We start from the raw sequence: 14,049 nt of genomic DNA, 5'->3' as shown, positions 1-14,049 counted from the left end.
GAAGGAGATTTTGTGCTAATTAATTTATGCCATTCACCAATTTTTATCATGTATATTTAAAAATTCACAGTTAGGTACCGATACCAGTCAAGGTATCTACTCTAGGCTCACATTAAGATTCAAACCACTGAGTTTAACTCTACTGAGAACAATGTGACAGGTGTGTATCATTTAGAACTGTGTGCTAAAAAAAAAAAAAAAAATTCCAAAAAATAGCTTTAAAACACAAAGGGAAAAATCATTCACTGTCCTCAGCTTTAATCAGTTCCTGATAATTTCACAGTTGTTTTCACATTTGAAAAAGCACAGCAATTAAAAAAAAAAATCTAATCTAATCCTTTTCTCATTAGCAGAACTTCAGTTGCCTTTTCTGAGTGCACTGGGAGTCAAGGAGTTTATACAAACACCCAGCACAGCAAAGTGCCTGATAGCCAAGTGTCCTGGGGCTGCTCACAGTGGAGCAGCAAGGCAGGGAGCAGCCTGGCTCCCCAGCTGACTTGAAAAACAGGCAGAAAAATAATCAGAGGAGTGGGAAATAACCACATTAACCATTATCAGTGGTACATGGTGAGTGTTATAATTGCACAGTCAACTTATTAACCTCCCCATCATTCTTCTTCTGTGCAGTGACACATTCAGGGTTTGTGGTTTCCCCAGCTCTGTGCTTTACTGGAGGAGGGGAAAAAAAATGACGGCAGAGCAGCTGGCAGATGGGAGGGAAGGGGTAAAAACTCAATATGCATATCTCCAGGCACTTGAGGCTTACAGCAGTTTTTAAGGAATGCTCTCATTAGCTCTTCCAGAAGAACAAAAAATTACCGTTGTTTGCATAACTTTAGTAGATAAGACCCAATTTTTTTCTGAAAATTATCTTCTTTTCTGTCTATTTACCCCTAAGCTGTTCTATGTGTGATAGCTGTCAGAGTTACTGAGCCAACCAGAGACTGATTCATTCAGCTCTTTCATGTGAAAACAACAGCTATATGCAGGGCTGGTTAATCTCCTGTAAAATGCCATCTCATGCTACTTCTCCTGACCCAGATCTCCCTCACCTCAAAGGTGTTCTGTTTTTTCTGGTTGTGAAATATTTCCAGATCACAGAATCACAGAATATTATGTTAATATTTATATGCTGAACATCTCTTTCACAGTCCATGTACTTTTTGAGGTTCCTGAAATCAGTGCCTCCTTCAGCTTTGCAATATTAACTGAAAACAAAAATGCACCACTGTTGCCACATAGAGACAAAGAAGAAGCAATCTCAGCTGGTTTGCTGAAAATCTAAGGTTCTAAAACAAATATGTGTGAAATGACTTTTGCTTGCAAGACCCACTCCCAACAGTAGTGACATAGGTTACTCCAAAGGATATTATTACAGCTATAGGACATTAAGTATATTTTTTATTAACTCATCAGTTACTTAAAATAATAAAAAAAATAATAAAAAAAAATAATAGCCTCATCCTATTCATCATTGAACACAGAGACTATTTTGACAGGCTCTTAGTTCTGTAAGTTTCTATAAATCACTAAGTAATTTGCTTCAGATGAGTGATTGCCTCTTTTGGATGTGCCCAGATCGATGCTCTAAAGCTCCATCCAGGAGTCAGGAGTTACAGCCCTGTCTCAGTCAGCTGATTCTGTATGGATAAGACCAAGTTTTGCAGTGGAACCAATTCATTCCCTGTGTCCCTGTTCCCAAGAAAGGCAAGACCAGAAGCTTGAACAAGCTAGGAGGTGTTCTTCAGTGCTTTTCCCATCTGAATGATGCTGGGAAGAAGAACCTACAGGGTCTATAGCACAAGGTGAATAAACACTCTGCCTTTACAGCTCGTTTTTCATTAACAGTCTAATAATCTGTAAGTTGTTATGCTTGGCTGCTTGGTAGTCCCAGACCTGTTCACAGGATAATCAGGGCACAGGGAATACATCCCACATGCCACAGCTGACACTGCAGTGTGCAGTCACCTGCTCCCCCATGGGACTCCCCTTTTCCTGGCAATTAACTTGGCAAGACCCATTACCTCTCAGAAACCACCATAAGGATGTTAGCAGGCAAATTTTCATGGAACCATCTCCAGCAGCATCCTTTTCTATTCCTGGTTTCATTTGGGGTTTTTTTATTGCTTCCTGCAAAACAAAGAGAAATCCAAGTACTCATCATTTCCATTTTGTTTATCCATTCCAAGTTTATTCAGAAACAAAAAACTCACCAATACTTAAAACCTAATTTAAGCAAAACATTTCCTCCTCTTACTCTCTCAGACAAGGTAGGTCACCTGCCCATTGCAGCTTGTGGATCTACACCATATCTCCCTCCCAGAGTTATGCTGTCCTCACCTCTGTGGACTGAAAGTTTCCTATACAGCATGTTTGCAAGGCAATGTCAGACACCAATTCACCCCATCTTTCTGCTCACATCAATTTCAGAGCTAGAGGACTAGAGCAGAAGGGCCTCTATGAACCTGAGAATTATATTAAAAAAAAAAAAAAAAAAAAGAAAAAAAGAAACTCCATGAAAAAAGTTCCAGGCTATTTCAAGCTTTATGGACAAAAGTCAATATTTTATTTTCAGCTTTAAGGTCATGGTGAGCACAGAGAACACCAGTATCACCCACTGTCCCTAGAACACTGTTTCACAGGTTTCATTTTCATGTTTGATGCTGTCTTCATATCTAGTCTGTATTCCCATGCAGAGCATACTGACATTGACCAGTCTCAGCTAGGCACAGCAACTCAAGACTTTGGATTGTCTCTTTGGAGCATCTCCTGTCAAACACCCAAAAAATAAAACTCTGGTAGTAACTGCTGCAATGGGGACTTCCCCTTTCAGACATTTTGCCACATCCTTATATGGGTTCTTTCATTAAGAGTTCAAAAACCATCCTTATATCTCCAAATAATTATTCATCTCTTTTTTTAAACCCATGTTGGAATATATCTTGTAGATGTCAGAAGGTATTTCATCTTAGGATCAATACACTAGGAAGAAGTTGTTTTTACTCCTTGTTCCAAAGGTTAAGAAATTGCCAGCAAAACAATAGCAAAAATCTTTCTTAATCTGTCTTTGAAGCTGAGACTGGTATCCAACCAGAGTTTCTTCTTTAAGGTAGAAGCCACTATATCTAAACAACAGCCATCATTGCCTTTGCTCAAGGCCATAGCTTCAAATTTCGGCACCTGTCTTCTGCACAAGTCCATTTTATGAGCCCTGAGTCCCTCATAAAAAGAAAGACTTTGAGGTCTTGGACAGAGTCCAGAGAAGGACAATGGAGCTGGTGAAAAGTCTGGAGCACAAGTCTGATGAGGAGCAGCTGAAGGAGCTGGGGCTGTTCCAGGAGATCTGGCTGAGCCAGGAGAAAATGAGGTTCAGACCTTATCACTCTCTACAACTCCCTGACAGGAGGCTGCAGCCAGGTGGGGGTGGGTAACAAGAGACAGAACAAGAGGAAATGGCCTCAACGTGCTCCAGGAGAGGTTTAGATTAGATACTGGGAAAAAAAATTGTTCTCCTAAAGCATAGCCAGGCATTAGAACAAGCTGTCCAGGGAAGTGGTAGAATGACCTTCCCTGGGGGCATTTAAAAGAGGTGTAGGTGTGGAACTTAGGGTATTATTTAATGGTGGAGTTGGCAGTGGTGGGTAAATGGTTGGACTTGTTGATCTTAGAGGTCTTTTGCTGTGCTGCTGTCCGAGTTTCTCTACTCCCTCGGGCAGGGAGGAGGTCTCGCCGGCTGAGCTGAAGGCACGGCAGCCGACAGCCGGGGGGGGCACTCCCTAGATGCGCCGGGGCGTCCCGGGAGCGCCTCAGCAAGGGGCAGCAGGGAGCAGCAGGCAGGCGAAGTAGAAGAAAGAAGAGAGGGACCCTTCCCGGGGGTAAAATCCAGAGCCTTTTATTACTCCAGGGGACAGAACTTGGGGAGGGATTGACAGAAGGTAACCAGGGAAACAAGGGAGGAGAGAAAGAATTGACACTCTCAGAGAGAGAGGTTCCAGGGGAGGGGGAGAGGGGGATCCCAGGACCGAACCATTATAGCTTTAGGGGGTAACAGAACACACCAAATGAATCCTGCACTGCAACAGTCTTTTCCAACCTAAATGATCCTATGATTCTATGATCATGTGATACCTAAGACAGTCAAAAATGTGTTCGTAAAAATTCTGTTGTAGGTCAGCGACAAAACTAAGTCAAGTTGTGTATCTTATGTAAATGAAGGCTTCACTGGAGCTAATTGATTCAAATCCAATGTATGAATGCATTAATGGGCCAAAAATAGTAGTTTTTGGAGACCTCTTTAATCTAGTGAAGAAAAGCAGAACAAAAATTATGATAGGATGCTACACAAGGTCAAATAAGAAATAAAGCACATACATCTGACAGCAAATATGCCTAACCACTGGAACAGGACACAATGAAAAACAAAGGATCTGTTATCTCCTGAAGAGTTCAAAATGAGATCATGGAGACCTTTGTGAAAATTATGCTTTATTCAAATACAAGTGCCTGCGTCCACTGATGGGAAACAATGTGTTTTTTACAATCTGTGAAATTCCAACAGACAGGCTGGATATTTCAAGCTTTCAGTTTTCTATATCAATGAATTTGGCATTATCTCTTCACCACTGAGATAAACAATCAAAAGAGAATGAGGCAAAATCTTCAGTCCTGAGAATGTTTCACAGCTCTTGCTGGTACTGAAGATGAAGAACTGACTGAAGATGAGGACGGAAAACCTTTACAATTTCATGCATTGATTCAGAGGCTGGAAAAAACATAATTTGTTATATGTCTCCCTTTGTGAATGCACTGGAGGCATTGCAAACCAGTGGCTCAGCTCACTGGCAGACACTCCACCAAGCTATTTAGCTTCCCAATCACTTATATAACTGCTTCATTGATTTTACCAAAAAACTCTGTGGTCAAGCATCAAGAAAGAAACTGAATTACTCCCACAATTGCATTCCACCATTCCCACCCCTTTTCTGCTCACTCTGCCATGTTTCCTTCCTTACCCCAGTGCTCAGAGCAATCATTCCCCATTGCAGTTGTTCTAAGCAAGGCTGTGAGACCCACTGGGGATGAGCATTTGTTTCTTAACAAGAGTTTTTTCCCACAGGGTTCAGTAAGGTGTCAGGAAGTGTTTATGGTGTTGTGTGACCTTGTCCAGCTGAGGGTGTTCGTACTTTCCCTTATAACGAGAAACGTGGCCCTGGCTTCAATAAATGAGGATTTTCTGCAAGAGTAGATTATTATAATGATGTGTCCCTATCATTTTTGTATAAACATATGATATTACATATGTAAGATACTCAGTTTGACAAGGCTTCTGTACATTTTTATTCTACATGCAGAAAAGCCTCTTGGGAACAGAAAACACAGGATGCACTAAAAGAAGAATGAAAGCAAAAGCTACCTCTGAACTTGTCTGGAAAGAAGAAAAAGAGACACATTAAATGCTCGTAAAATACCTTACAAATAACCCAATTACCTACTTACAACCTGCAGTGCATGATGTATTTTTCAAATTCTCACAAAGGCTGACAAGAAGAATTTCTCCCTTTCCCCACACAAAATGCAGTTACCTAATTCTGACACCAAGATGAGAATAACTCCTAATATTTCACTTGGATTAGCAGCTCCCAACAAGTGACAGAGATGAGAGATTTGTACTGAAAAGTCACAATGGCAAGGCAGAATAAGTCTCTGCTGCTCTGAATTATGAGTAGTGCCTCACCTCAGAGCACAGCCCAGTCACCCTGCTCTCTTGTGGGGGTCTCAGGAGAAGGGGGCACAGGTTCAGTGCCTTTGAACAGTGCTTGGAGCCTACACAGGTCTTTCACACCAGGGGTAGTGTCAAGGCAGGGCAGACTTCTTAAAGACTTAACATCTGCTCACGGGCATGAAATGAGAATTTCACAAGGTTTGATTTTGGGAAGACATTTTCAATTGCATCTAAGTGGAGGGAGAACAGTTTAGTGTCATCATGCCCCATAGATGCTGTTAAAAAAAAGTATTTTTTAAAATTATGTAGGCAAACAATTGCATCTGAAATGTCACCTGCCTTGATTCCTTTGTATTGGTTGCCTTTATGTAGTTTGCCCCATAGATTCTGATGTTCAGTATTTTCCTAATATATCTTACACCATTTTAATTGGTTCTTTTGAGGCAGAGAAGCAGCTTCTTCAAGACAACAGGAAAGCACTTTGCTGGATGCCTGTCATAGGTGTCCTGAAATCATTATGACTCATGGGAAATGCCAGCAAGCACAACTCAGGGGTTTTTCAGTCATGTTTTTGCTGTGTCCACATAAATGTTCTGGAATATAATGACATTACTTTCTAAAAAGCTTGAAGTTTAAGCTGCAGCATGGTAGAGTAAGTTGTGTCCATTGTGCCCTTCTATGATTGTTTTTGAACTATGTAAAAAGTCCTTTCTTCAGAAACATCTTTTATTTTTAACTTTTTTATTTTTAACTTTTATTTTTAACTTTTTCTATCTCCTCCATCTTGGATAATTGAAAAAATTCAAGGTGAACCATGAGCCTCTTTTTTTTAGATTAATTTACCTAGAAAACATAAGATTGTATTTCTGCTGCAGAAGCTCACTTTTTCTTCCTTTGCAGAAACACTGAAAATATGAAAAAGTATAAATGACACAGCAATTCCTGGTTTTTTCACCTGCAGGCGGGATGAATTATTGGCCAGAGAGACGGAAAAGATGAAGCAGACACAACTGACCGAGTTACTAATTTTGATTCCCACAGCAGCAAGTAACCAGGCTCAGGATAAATCCAGACAAAAGTTGCTGTTGTATATAGCCTTTTCACAATGCCACCACAAGGAAAGGCAGGGATCATGTGTTCAGAGCTGTGGGCATTGTCTGTGGGCACAGTTCTTCTGCATGTTATGCCCCCATTTTTATTGTCTTACACGGAAAACATCTAAGACTGGATAATTAAAACAAATTAATTTTATGACCCAACCAAAAATTAGCATTAATTTCTGACCTCACTTGATTTTAATCTATGACTTGAACCCTGTCACTCTATCAAGTCCTGAAATTTCTCTCCCATCTTGGGGACAGCTAATCCTTTCCTCAGGAGTACATATATTGCATTTCTTCAAGCATTAATGGAAACTCATCTCCTTCCAGCTGTGTCTGAAGACTCCTTAATCACTTCAGGTCTCCACTCTCCTGATGAAAATCTCAGACACAGACATGTGAAGTGGGGGAATGAACGAGCCCAAAGTTTTATTGGAGCACCAACCAGCTCTACTAAGACTTTGTTTTCCAAAACAAACAGCATAAAGTGGCTACTGGTGTCTCAGACACCCCTGTGAATTCTCCTTCTAATCTGATCTTTGCTGTTGACTTTCCCTCATGATCATCATCCTGCCAGTATGGACAGGCCATTCCAGGGACTAATCTTGGCATTCTTCATGTTGAATCTTGTACTCTGCTGGACTGTAGCCCCCGAGCTGTGGTTGCCAAAGCACATTAGGGACTGTGAGCTCTGTTTCCAGAGCAGATCATAACAGATACCTCTCCTGAGTTATGCTATAGCATTGGCTGGATCATACCAAGTTTGGTGCTGAAACACTCATATGCACACTTATATGAAATTATTTTAACATGTGAATCTTCCCACACTTGGCATTACCTGAACCCTTGTTAGAGTCAGGTGCAATTTTTTTTTTTTTTTTTTTTTTGTAAGACAGCTGGTACCATGAGGAGCAGCTGAGGTCACTGGGATTGTTCAGCCTGGAGGACAGGACACTGAGGGGAGACCTCATTGCAGTTACACCTTCCTTGTGAGGGGAAAAGGAGGAGCAGACACTGACCTCTTCTCTCTGGTGACCAGGGACAGGACCCAAGAGAATGGCCTCAAACTGTGCCAGGGGAGGTTTAGCCTGGATACCAGGAAAAGGTTCTTCACCCAGGGGGTGGTTGGGCACAGGCTTCCCAGGGCAGTGGTCACAGCACCAAGTCTTACAGAGCTTGAAAAGGGTTTGGACAAAGCTCCCAGGCACATGGGGTGACTCCTGGGGTATCCTGGGCAGGGCCAGGACTTGATGATCCTGATGGGTCCCTTCCAACTCACTATATTCTATAATTCTATTATGAAAATGATGGAAGATATAAAGAGTCACAAGTACAGGAACAGGATGCAAAACTGCATGCAGAACATACCCATGGGCAAACACAGGCTCAGTCCTGCTTATCTGAAACAAGCTGTCATGAAATCAACGTGCTCTTAAATCTCACTTCATTTATAAGGTAATAAACACCAAAATCTGTAACATGTTGTGGGTGGTGGAGGAAAAAAGAAACAAAATACACTCCTTCTGGAGTTGGGGTGCTTGAAAAAAATCAGAGGAATTCAGTAGGGTTTTCTTAAAAAATGGCTCTGGAAAACAATCACATCTGCTGACTGTTGCAGTCCAATTCATCTGCAAATCTGTCATGCTGCACACAGAGGAAAACCACAAGCATTAGAAATCATTCCAGTATTTTCTGAGGGATCCATTTACTGTGTAATCATTGTTTAGGTAGCTATGAACACTTTCTCTCTTTCTTGCTTTGCTGTGACACCCTTAAATAGTACTCAGTCTTTTAGCAGCACAGAATGCTAATGTGCAGGAAGATCTGCCGTTTTCATTCCTCTACAGTGCATCATTTTTAAAAGGAGATCATGTGGGCCTCTAATAAACAGCTATCAGATGCTCTGCTCATGCTCAGTACCCTCTGCCTTGAACAAGGAATGCAGATATATCCAAAAATATAATGCTATTGTATTTACAGCAGAGAAAAAAAAATTAGAATGCAAATTAAAGTGCATGGAAATCATCTGACCTTACTCAAAGATCACATCAGTTTCCAAGAAGGACACATAACATCTGAGGTATTCAGGCCAGCTGTAAGACCCAAACTAACCTTGAGGTTTGGCAGTGAGGCTGGATGAGATGATCTTTAAGGGTCCCTTCCAACCAAAACCAGTCTGTGACTCAATGCTGTGAATGGGAAAGCAATTAAAATGAGAAGCAGGGTAGCAGAAAACAGGTGAACTTTTCGAACCTGATTTCTTCTGGCAATCCCCAGCACTTCCTGTGTTTTCCTTCAAACCAGACCAATTTTTTTTTTTTTTTTTTCTTTTTTTTTTAATCTTTGTCCTGTACAGCAGCCAGATGTGCTAGGAAGACCTAAATGGAATTAATGCTGAGAATAACAGCCAGGACATCTCCCTGATGGATGTCCATAAGCTCTGGGCTTTAGAGCATTATGGGTATCCAGTGTGAAATTCCCTGTCAATGTCACACAGATGCTGCAGTAGCTAACACCACCATGTTCCAGCTGCACAGACAAATCTTTGCTCTCCACAATGCTTAAAACAACCTTAACAATACATTGCAACCCACGAAGTTCTGGGACTTCTTTTGTGCCTGATCAGGAGAACATAACCTGAGACCCAGCCCTGAAAATCCTGAAAACTCTGCCTTATATTCTCCAAAACATTTGCTCACCTGAGCAAAATACAAGGAAATGACTCATTCATGCTACACTCACTTTTATATTACACCAGATGCTCCTCAATGTTATCCTCTCTAGCCAAACTTGGAACCCACTCCACACTGTGTAAAAGGAGTTAGTTATCTCTTCAGTGCTCCTGGAATGTTATCAGATGCTGGTCCAGTGCAGTTGTGCTGCAGATGAAGGGCAGAATTCAGCAGCGCTTTTGCACTGGTACAGACTCCTGTGGGGTGCTGGCACCTCAGAAGGCATTGCTGATGGAAGGGGATCTTCCTGGTTCTCCTCAACTCCATCACTGCACACAGACCCAGCACAGTGGGACCACACAAGGCTCCCTGAGTGGACTCAGGTTGCATTAATCACTTATTAGCTGCTTCTGTAAGTGTGCCTACAACGCCAGCCTTGAGGAGTTTCCTACCAAAGAGACAAATGGGTTGAATATGGAAGGAAGTGAAGAAATCTAAGCACCAAAGGGATTTGACTGATGCTTCTTGGTTTGCTTGTAACAGAGTCAAAATTGCATTTCAGGTTGTTGATCCTAACACAGATCTAAAGAATGGGATTGTTTCATGTCAGATAACATACAAGGTTTTTCAGGCTGCTGTTTTGAACTGACCTTTTGAACATCTATCAAACTTTTTTTCTTACCATAAACAAACCCTTATAGAAGAGTTCCTGCCTGAGGAGTTTAATCCTCTTAGAGTCTCAAAGGGACTCATGGATTTTTGTCTGTTTTCTGTCAGTGTTAGAGGATTTGATTGATTCTTTCATTATTCTTCCAACTCAAAATAATGGAGAGTGGCATTTTACTTGGAGAGATGTGCATTGGCTTAAAAAAACACTCCCAGTTCATCCATCTGCTAGAGTTCTGGAGAGCTGAATGATACTTACAATTTCAGATGTTCAGTCTAACACAAAAAAGATTTCATCTCCCCTTGCTTTAAAGTGTTACACTGTGTTCATAATTGTATCCCACATGGGTTTCAGTTTTGGTCTTAACCAGGGCTGAGCCAGAACCTTCCCTGGAACAGATCTAGGGTTGATTCTTCCAACCCTGAAGGGATGGACCATGTTCCTCACCATAAAAAGGCCCAGCAGAAGCACAACCCAAAGACCACAGAGACACGTGGTGCCCTGGTGTCAGGCAGATGAGCTGGGGAAGCTTGCACAGCTGCAGGCAGGTCCCAGACAAGACCCAGCCTGCTGCTCCACAGAGCTGCACAACGTGGGATGCTCTGCAGTGAGCGCTGGGCTGTCTCAGTCTATGAGCAGCAGCAGACAATGTACACTGCTCAGTTATCACTTTTAGTTTGAATCTGAAGTGACATCTCCACTAGGAGAAAAGGAATAGGTCAGTTTGCAGTAAAAAAGTAAAAGGCAGGGGCAGAGGCACACAGAGATAACAACCTTTTTTAAGAGAAATGATCCAGGCAGCCAGGTTTGTCTCAGTTAATTCAGCAGCTCTGTGTGGCCACATCCACCCCAGATGGCAGTGAGGACCTGAGCAGCAGGTTGGAGTATCTTGGTGCCTCCCTTGGAGCAGATGCTCAGGGCTTGTTTTCAGACAGCCAGGCAGATGGTGGGGGATGACCAGGTCTTGCACCCAGCCTCAGTAGCCCTAGGACATCGTTTTAAAAGGGGTGGTTTCTCTGCATCCTCTGCATCCTCAGCCTCAGGTAAACTGTCATGCTTTTGGCTGCACTTGTGGCTTGCAGTAATTCACCTCTCATTCTACTGCATTTACTGGAACACACCAGCATGGAAGGAGATCCTGCTTGGAATGAACAAACCTGTTCTTTGTCCCTGTCGCTCTCATTTGTGGCTCCAGTACCACCCAGTGCACACTTTCTGTTAGGTACAATATGGCAGCAGGGGTAGCAGAAAACACCACTATCCTGAGGCTACAAAACAACTGAGATTTGGGTCCAAATCCAAGCTCTGACACACCCCTTGGAAAGATGCCTTCAGTTTCCTATGCTATTTTTTGTTGGTTTTTCTTTTTTCCCCTCTATTTTCTGTCATTTATCTAGTAGCTGAAACATTTAAAATGGGCAAAATTATCCAGTATATTTTATAGGTAATTAACATGTTGCCTGCAAGGACTACAGAACACACGAATGAAAACGCAGCTTAGTGCACAGAACCACTTTGATTAAAGCTGTATTTGCATTCAGCACAGCCACTGTGCCTCACAGACACTCCCCCAGCAACTCGAACCAGCCACAGCACCCTGACTCCTGCTTGAATAACTCTGGGTAAAGCTGCCAAACATCACCCCCCAAACCTCCACCCCACCCACCCCCACATACCCAACTGGAATTCCTTTATTACTTAGGCTGGATTTTGGGATCAAATATTCCAGAGTGAGATAGTTTTGTTGCCACCAGGTCACCCTTCAAGTGTAGCTCTTTCCGTTTGTGTCAGCGCTTCTGCAGGCGAAGAGTGTTTAGAAAGGGAAGGAGGGATTTGAGATAAAGCACTTAAATTCTGAGTTAATAGAGCAATTAACACCAGAGATGAGGATGCTGAAGCCCAGGAGACCTTGCTCAGCTGCTGTGCTGTTATCACATGATCGGGGAGTACATTTGAAGGTAATAGCAAATAACTTCATTAAGCTATCAATAGATTGAGAAGCTTGGAGAGCTTTTGAAAAAAAAAATAAAAATCACTTTCTCTCACCAGGTGGCTTCCACAAGCTCTCCTAGTTCCCACACAATGATATTTTCAGAATCTTGTTAAACACAGTGGGAAACTTAAATGCTTAAACGTCCTTGAATGTTTTTGTCTTGGCTTTTAGCAACCATTTTCCTTTGCTGCCCTCTTGTGTGAGAAGAGCAGAAACAATCCCATTCAGAGCGAAAATAAAAGCTTTCATTCACCAAAATATATCCTGACCTAAATTCACCTAGACTGGAGATAGTTCTTTGTGAAAGGAGCCTTTTTTATTTCATACAGTTTTTTCACAAGAGGAGGTTTTCTGTTGGTGCCAGTCTCTGTATGGCACAGCAGCTCAATGTCAAATATCTGTGTGTAACACGGCATCACCCAGGACAGGTGAAGCCAGCCTGGAACAGTTTTTTCTTTAATGAACAGGGGCAAAATAGACATATATATATATATATATATCTACAGCTATACATATAATATATATCTATCTCTACTGCATGCACAGGTATTATGTAAATATACATTTAAGCACAAGTATAGGCTGGATGGGGAATGAGTCAAGATTAGCACAGGAGAGAAATTCACTTTGTGGACAAAAAGCTTATTGTGATTCAGCAATGTGCACTTACAGCCCAGAAAGCCAAATGTGCCCTGGATTGCATCAAAATAAACGTGGACAGCTGGTTGTGTGCGATGATTCTGCCCCTCCACCCTGCTCTGCTGAGACTCCACCTTGAGTGCTGCATCCAGCTCTGGGGTCTCCAGCCCGGGAGGGACCTGTGGGAGCCAGTCCAGAGGACACCCATGAAGCTGACCACAGGGATGAAGCACCTCTCCTATCAGAGGAGTTGTTCAGTGTGGAGAAGAGAAAGCTACAGGAAAAACTGATATCTCCTTCCAGTACCTACAAGGGTCTATAAGAAACCTGGACTTTTGACCTCAGTTCTGAGGTTCTCAGACTCCCTTGCACTCCACATTCGTCTCACATTACAGATGATTTTCACTTTTGCAAGTATATTGTTATCCAATAATTTCCAAGAAGATATCTATTCTTCAGGGTAATACAGTTTTATCTCTAAAATGAAGGTGAAGAAAGGTAATTTTGAGGTTTTTATGTTTGTGGAACTGCTTGAGATGATGAATGATGAAGATCATGCAAGTCCTTGTTTATTATCAGGTAAATACTTTTTTATTTGTTATTATGACAATAAAATGTACACTTCTCCATGCAGACAGTCATTTTATACAAAATAGGGAAGAGAGAAATTACAAAACCCAACAGCAATTTAAGGATGTCCTGTGGCATCATGAACACAGAGTGTAACTTTACGGTGGTAAATCATAACAATTTACCTGAGTATTTTATAGCCCTGGCAGGTTCCCTTTCACAGAACCAGTTTATTAACATCTTTAATTTCTGACTAATGGTTCCACGTGATGTTTATTTATGAGTAGCCAAATGTTATTATCCAATACAGGGTGGCCCAGAGCAGATAATGTAATAATCTCTAGATGAGCTGCAGCAAAGGCTGCCTCCAGCTTGCTCCACTGTCAAAGAAAATATCCACAGAATGTGTGACATAAACCTGAGAGGCCTGAAGGTCTTTCTGCCATCCCAGTGAGACAGTGCTGTAAAAGCCTGGGGGCCTGCAGGGCTCTGTAAGTGCTGCATTGCAACTAAACCTGGTCTCTCACTAGGGCACTGAAAACAGCATCAGACACTTTAAATATGTTACCTTGAGATTATTTCTGCCTCTTTTTTCTTCTCCAGTTAAAAATTATCTCTTTTGGATGGCACAGGCTGAATTCCATAATCAGCAGGCAGATATTCACATCTTTAAGAAGTGGCTGACA

Source organism: Onychostruthus taczanowskii, unplaced genomic scaffold, assembly GCF_017590055.1.
Source record: "Onychostruthus taczanowskii isolate IOZ18803 unplaced genomic scaffold, ASM1759005v1 scaffold27, whole genome shotgun sequence".
Taxonomy (NCBI): domain Eukaryota; kingdom Metazoa; phylum Chordata; class Aves; order Passeriformes; family Passeridae; genus Onychostruthus; species Onychostruthus taczanowskii.
Note: the sequence above shows the minus strand (reverse complement) of the source record.